Source organism: Procambarus clarkii, chromosome 20 (genome assembly GCF_040958095.1).
Source record: "Procambarus clarkii isolate CNS0578487 chromosome 20, FALCON_Pclarkii_2.0, whole genome shotgun sequence".
NCBI classification, from domain to species: Eukaryota; Metazoa; Arthropoda; class Malacostraca; order Decapoda; family Cambaridae; genus Procambarus; species Procambarus clarkii.
The window spans coordinates 44,674,315-44,683,193 of NC_091169.1; positions in this window are offsets into that span (position 1 = coordinate 44,674,315).

Below are 8,879 nucleotides of genomic sequence, written 5' to 3' on the forward strand. Positions count from 1 at the left end.
CTCCCACACCACCACACTCCCACACCACCACACTCCCACACCACCACACTCCCACACCCCCACACCACCACACCACCACACTCCCACACCACCACACTCCCACACCACCCCACTACCACACCACCACACTCCCACACTACCACACTCCCACACCACCACACTCCCACACCCCCACACTCCCACACCACCACACTCCCACACCACCACACTCCCACACCACCACACTCCCACACCCCCACACCACCACACCACCACACTCCCACACCACCACACTCCCACACCACCCCACTACCACACCACCACACTCCCACACTACCACACTCCCACACCACCACACTCCCACACCCCCACACTCCCACACCACCACACTCCCACACCACCACACTCCCACACCACCACACTCCCACACCCCCACACCACCACACCACCACACTCCCACACCACCACACTCCCACACCACCCCACTACCACACCACCACACTCCCACACTACCACACTCCCACACCACCACACTCCCACACCCCCACACTCCCACACCACCACACTCCCACACCACCACACTCCCACACCACCATACCACCCCACTACCACACCACCACACACTCCCGCACCACCACACTCCCACACCACCCCACTACCACACCACCACACTCCCACACCACCACACTCCCACACCACCCCACTACCACACCACCACACTCCCACACTACCACACTCCCACACCACCCCACTACCACACCACCACACTCCCACACTACCACACTCCCGCACCACCACACTCCCACACCCCCACACTCCCACACCACCACACTCCCACACCACCACACTCCCACACCACCACACTCCCACACCACCCCACTACCACACCACCACACTCCCACACCACCGCACTCCCACACCACCACACTCCCACACTACCACACTCCCACACCACCACACTCCCACACCCCCACACTCCCACACCACCACACTCCCACACCACCACACTCCCACACCACCACACCACCACACTCCCACACTACCACACTCCCACACCACCACACTCCAACACCACCACACTCCCACACCACCCCACTACCACACCACCACACTCCCACACCACCGCACTCCCACACCACCACACTCCCACACTACCACACTCCCACACCACCACACTCCCACACCCACACACTCCCACACCACCACACTCCCACACCACCACACTCCCACACCACCACACCACCACACTCCCACACTACCACACTCCCACACCACCACACTCCAACACCACCACACTCCCACACCACCACACTCCCACACCACCACACTCCCACACAACCACACTCCCACACCACCACACTCCCACACTCCCACACCACCACACTCCCACACCACCACACTCCCACACCACCACACTCCCACACCACCACACTCCCACACCACCCCACTACCACACCACCACACTTCCACACCACCCCACTACCACAGCACTACACTCCCACACCACCACACTCCCACACCACCACACTCCCACACTCCCACACCACCACACTCCCAAACCACCACACTCCCACACCACCACACTCCCACACCACCACACTCCCACACCACCACACTCCCACACCACCACACTCCCACACCACAACACTCCCTCACTCCCACACCACCGCACTCCCACACCACCACACTCCCACACTACCACACTCCCACACCACCACACTCCCACACCACCACACTCCCACACCAACACACTCCCACACCACCACACTCCCACACCACCACACTCCCACACCACCACACTCCCACACCACCACACTCCCACACCACCACACTCCCACACCACCACACTCCCACACCACCACACTCCCACACCACCACACTCCCACACCACTACACCACCACACTCCCACACCACCACACTCCCACACCACCACACTCCCACACCACCACACTCCCACACCACCACACTCCCACACCACCACACCACCACACTACCACACTCCCTCACCACCACACACCCACACTCCCACACCACCACACTCCCACACCACCACACTCCCACACCACCACACTCCCACACCACCCCACTACCACACCACCACACTCCCACACCACCCCACTACCACAGCACTACACTCCCACAGCACCACACTCCCACACCACCACACCACCACACTCCCACACCACCACACTCCCACACCACCACACTCCCACACCACCACACTCCCACACCACCACACTCCCACACCACCACACTCCCGCACCACCACACTCCCGCACCACCACACTCCCACACCACCACACTCCCACACCACCACACTCCCACACCACCACACTCCCACACCACCACACTCCCACACCACCACACTCCCACACCACCACACTCCCACACCACTACACCACCACACTCCCACACCACCACACTCCCACACCACCACACTCCCACACCACTACACCACCACACTCCCACACCACCACACTCCCACACCACCACACTCCCACACCACCACACTCCCACACCACCACACTCCCACACCACCCCACTACCACACCACCACACTTCCACACCACCCCACTACCACAGCACTACACTCCCACACCACCACACTCCCACACCACCACACTCCTACACTCCCACACCACCACACTCCCAAACCACCACACTCCCACACCACCACACTCCCACACCACCACACTCCCACACCACCACACTCCCACACCACCACACTCCCACACCACAACACTCCCTAACTCCCACACCACCGCACTCCCACACCACCACACTCCCACACTACCACACTCCCACACCACCACACTCCCACACCACCACACTCCCACACCAACACACTCCCACACCACCACACTCCCACACCACCACACTCCCACACCACCACACTCCCACACCACCACACTCCCACACCACCACACTCCCACACCACCACACTCCCACACCACCACACTCCCACACCACCACACTCCCACACCACTACACCACCACACTCCCACACCACCACACTCCCACACCACCACACTCCCACACCACCACACTCCCACACCACCACACCACCACACTACCACACTCCCTCACCACCACACTCCCTCACCACCACACACCCACACTCCCACACCACCACACTCCCACACCACCACACTCCCACACCACCCCACTACCACACCACCACACTCCCACACCACCCCACTACCACAGCACTACACTCCCACAGCACCACACTCCCACACCACCACACCACCACACTCCCACACCACCACACTCCCACACCACCACACTCCCACACCACCACACTCCCACACCACCACACTCCCGCACCACCACACTCCCGCACCACCACACTCCCGCACCACCACACTCCCGCACCACCACACTCCCACACCACCACACTCCCACACCACCACACTCCCACACCACCACACTCCCACACCACCACACTCCCACACCACCACACTCCCACACCACTACACCACCACACTCCCACACCACCACACTCCCACACCACCACACTCCCACACCACTACACCACCACACTCCCACACCACCACACTCCCACACCACCACACTCCCACACCACCACACTCCCACACTCCCACACCACCACACTCGCACACCACCACACTTCCACACCACCACACTCCCACACCACCACACTCCCACACCACCACACTCCCACACCACTACACCACCACACTCCCACACCACCACACCACTACACCACCACACTCCCACACCACCACACTCCCACACCACCACACTCCCACACTCCCACACCACCACACTCGCACACCACCACACTCCCACACCACCACACTCCCACACCACCACACTCCCACACCACACCACCACCACACTCCCACACCACCACACTCCCACAGCACCACACTCCCACACCACCACACTCCCACACCACCACACTCCCACACCACCACACTCCCACACCACCACACTCCCACACCACCACACTCCCACACCACTACACCACCACACTCCCACACCACCACACTCCCACACCACCACACTCCCACACCACCACACTCCCACACCACCACACCACCACGCTCCCACACCACCACACTCCCACACCACCACACTCCCACACCACCACACCACCACACTCCCACACCACCACACTCCCACACCACCACACTCCCACACCACCACACTCCCACACCACCACACTCCCACACCACCACACTCCCGCACTTCCACACCACCACACTCCCACACTACCACACTCCCACACCACCACACTCCCACACCACCACACTCCCACACCACCACACTCCCACACCACCACACTCCCACACTCGCACACCACCACACTCCCACACCACCACACTCCCACACCACCACACTCCCACAGCACCACACTCCCACAGCACCACACTCCCACACCACCACACTCCCACACCACCACACTCCTACACCACCACACTCCCACACCACAACACTCCCTCACTCCCACACCACCGCACTCCCACACCACCACACTCCCACACTACCACACTCCCACACCACCACACTCCCACACCACCACACTCCCACACCAACACACTCCCACACCACCACACTCCCACACCACCACACTCCCACACCACCACACTCCCACACCACCACACTCCCACACCACCACACTCCCACACCACCACACTCCCACACCACCACACTCCCACACCACTACACCACCACACTCCCACACCACCACACTCCCACACCACCACACTCCCACACCACCACACTCCCACACCACCACACTCCCACACCACCACACCACCACACTACCACACTCCCTCACCACCACACACCCACACTCCCACACCACCACACTCCCACACCACCACACTCCCACACCACCACACTCCCACACCACCCCACTACCACACCACCACACTCCCACACCACCCCACTACCACAGCACTACACTCCCACAGCACCACACTCCCACACCACCACACCACCACACTCCCACACCACCACACTCCCACACCACCACACTCCCACACCACCACACTCCCACACCACCACACTCCCACACCACCACACTCCCAAACCACCACACTCCCACACCACCACACTCCCACACCACCACACTCCCACACCACCACACTCCCACACCACCACACTCCCACACCACCACACTCCCACACCACAACACTCCCTCACTCCCACACCACCGCACTCCCACACCACCACACTCCCACACCACCACACTCCCACACCACCACACTCCCACACCACCACACTCCCACACCACTACACCACCACACTCCCACACCACCACACTCCCACACCACCACACTCCCACACCACCACACTCCCACACCACCACACTCCCACACCACCACACCACCACACTACCACACTCCCTCACCACCACACACCCACACTCCCACACCACCACACTCCCACACCACCACACTCCCACACCACCACACTCCCACACCACCACACCACCACACTACCACACTCCCTCACCACCACACACCCACACTCCCACACCACCACACTCCCACACCACCACACTCCCACACCACCACACTCCCACACCACCCCACTACCACACCACCACACTCCCACACCACCCCACTACCACAGCACTACACTCCCACAGCACCACACTCCCACACCACCACACCCCCACACTCCCACACCACCACACTCCCACACCACCACACTCCCACACCACCACACTCCCACACCACCACACTCCCGCACCACCACACTCCCGCACCACCACACTCCCGCACCACCACACTCCCGCACCACCACACTCCCACACCACCACACTCCCACACCACCACACTCCCACACCACCACACTCCCACACCACCACACTCCCACACCACCACACTCCCACACCACCACACTCCCACACCACTACACCACCACACTCCCACACCACCACACTCCCACACCACCACACTCCCACACCACTACACCACCACACTCCCACACCACCACACTCCCACACCACCACACTCCCACACCACCACACTCCCACACTCCCACACCACCACACTCGCACACCACCACACTTCCACACCACCACACTCCCACACCACCACACTCCCACACCACCACACTCCCACACCACCACACTCCCACACCACTACACCACCACACTCCCACACCACCACACCACTACACCACCACACTCCCACACCACCACACTCCCACACCACCACACTCCCACACTCCCACACCACCACACTCGCACACCACCACACTCCCACACCACCACACTCCCACACCACCACACTCCCACACCACACCACCACCACACTCCCACACCACCACACTCCCACAGCACCACACTCCCACAGCACCACACTCCCACAGCACCACACTCCCACACCACCACACTCCCACACCACCACACTCCCACACCACCACACTCCCACACCACCACACTCCCACACCACCACACTCCCACACCACTACACCACCACACTCCCACACCACCACACTCCCACACCACCACACTCCCACACCACCACACTCCCACACCACCACACCACCACGCTCCCACACCACCACACTCCCACACCACCACACTCCCACACCACCACACTCCCACACCACCACACTCCCACACCACCACACTCCCACACCACCACACTCCCACACCACCACACTCCCACACCACCACACTCCCGCACTTCCACACCACCACACTCCCACACTACCACACTCCCACACCACCACACTCCCACACCACCACACTCCCACACCACCACACTCCCACACCACCACACTCCCACACCACCACACTCCCACACTCGCACACCACCACACTCCCACACCACCACACTCCCACACCACCACACTCCCACAGCACCACACTCCCACAGCACCACACTCCCACACCACCACACTCCCACACCACCACACTCCCACACCACCACACTCCCACACCACCACACTCCCACACCACCACACTCCCACACCACCACACTCCCACACCACCACACTCCCACACCACCACACTCCCACACCACCACACTCCCACACCACCACACTCGCACACCACCACACTCCCACACCACCACACTCCCACACCACCACACTCCCACACCACACTCCCACAGCACCACACTCTCACACCACCACACTCCCACACCACCACACTCCGACACCACCACACTCCCACACCACCACACTCCCACACCACCACACTCCCACACCACCACACTCCCACAGCACCACACTCCCACACCACCACACTCCCACACCACCACACTCCCACAGCACCACACTCCCACACCACCACACTCCCACACCACCACACTCCCACACTCCCACACCACCACACTCGCACACTACCGCACTCTCACAGCACCACACTCCCACACTCCCACACTCCCACACCACCACACTCCCACACACTTCCATAGTGCCACACTCCCACCCCGCTACCCCCCCCCCCCCCAGCAGTGCCATCTGGACTCCTATCCCATCCAACACGCCAATTAACACCGTTATAAAAAAAAAATGCTTTTGGGGGAATTTTTTACAACGTAGGTATTGGAGCTTTTAAAAGATAACTTTTTGTTCACCAGGGCAGATACTTCAACACACAAAGATTTAGAATAACAAAAGTGGGTGGGTGAGAGGTGATCCGAGAGCCCGAGTCCCTCCACTGGTCTTGCTTTATACAGGTCGGAGTTCGATTCCCGATGGCCAAGGGGTTGGGTACAGGTCCTTTATTCTGGCCTCCTATCCTCTCCATATATTCCTTCCTTGTGCAGTAAAAAGTAAGGTAATTACCAGGAGAAAGCAATAAGCCATTTCGACTATATAGCACTGGGAAGGGGTCAGGATATAAGGATTTGGGATGGGACGGGGGAAAAGGAATGGTGCCCAACCACTTATGGACGGTCGGGGATTGAACGCCGACCTGCAAGAAGCGAAGCCGTCGCTCTACGATTGACGAAGTCAATGATGTGAAGTCATCAACACTTCATCATCACGAAGTCATCAACTCTCGGCGTTCCATCCTTCAACCAGGCTATTTAAGACTTTTCTCCACTACAAGGGGTTTCAACCCCCCCCTCCCCCCCTGGCCAGCCTCTGGCAGTGTGCAGTGTTGAAGGTCTTGCTGAGGTCAAGGCAGCATCATAATTTACTATTGTTCTCCAATGCCTCCAAAATCCTTGTCTTCAGGAGGCAGTCGACCGCTATCCTCCCAAACACTTGACAGTTTTGGAGGATAGCAGATTTGTGAGACAGGATCAACCCTCCCAAGAAATTATGTTGAATGTCCTCGATTGTGTAAGTGATTGGCACTCTTCTTTCACCTCCTTCCACATATCCCAGCTCCTTGTCCTCGTATCCGAGCTCATTGTCCTCGTATCCCAGCTCCTTGTCCTCGTATCCCAGCTCCTTGTCCTCGTATCCCAGCTCCTTGTCCTCATATCCCAGCTCCTTGTCCTCATATCCCAGCTCCTTGTCCTCGTATCCCAGCTCCTTGTCCTCGTATCCCAGCTCCTTGTCCTCGTATCCCAGCTCCTTGTCCTCGTATCCCAGCTCCTTGTCCTCATATCCCAGCTCCTTGTCCTCATATCCCAGCTCCTTGTCCTCGTATCCCAGCTCCTTGTCCTCGTATCCCAGCTCCTTGTCCTCGTATCCCAGCTCCTTGTCCTCGTATCCCAGCTCCTTGTCCTCGTATCCCAGCTCCTTGTCCTCGTATCCCAGCTCCTTGTCCTCGTATCCCAGCTCCTTGTCCTCGTATCCCAGCTCCTTGTCCTCATATCCCAGCTCCTTGTCCTCATATCCCAGCTCCTTGTCCTCATATCCCAGCTCCTTGTCCTCATATCCTAGCTCCTTGTCCTCATATCCCAGCTCCTTGTCCCCATATCCCAGCTCCTTGTCCTCGTATCCCAGCTCC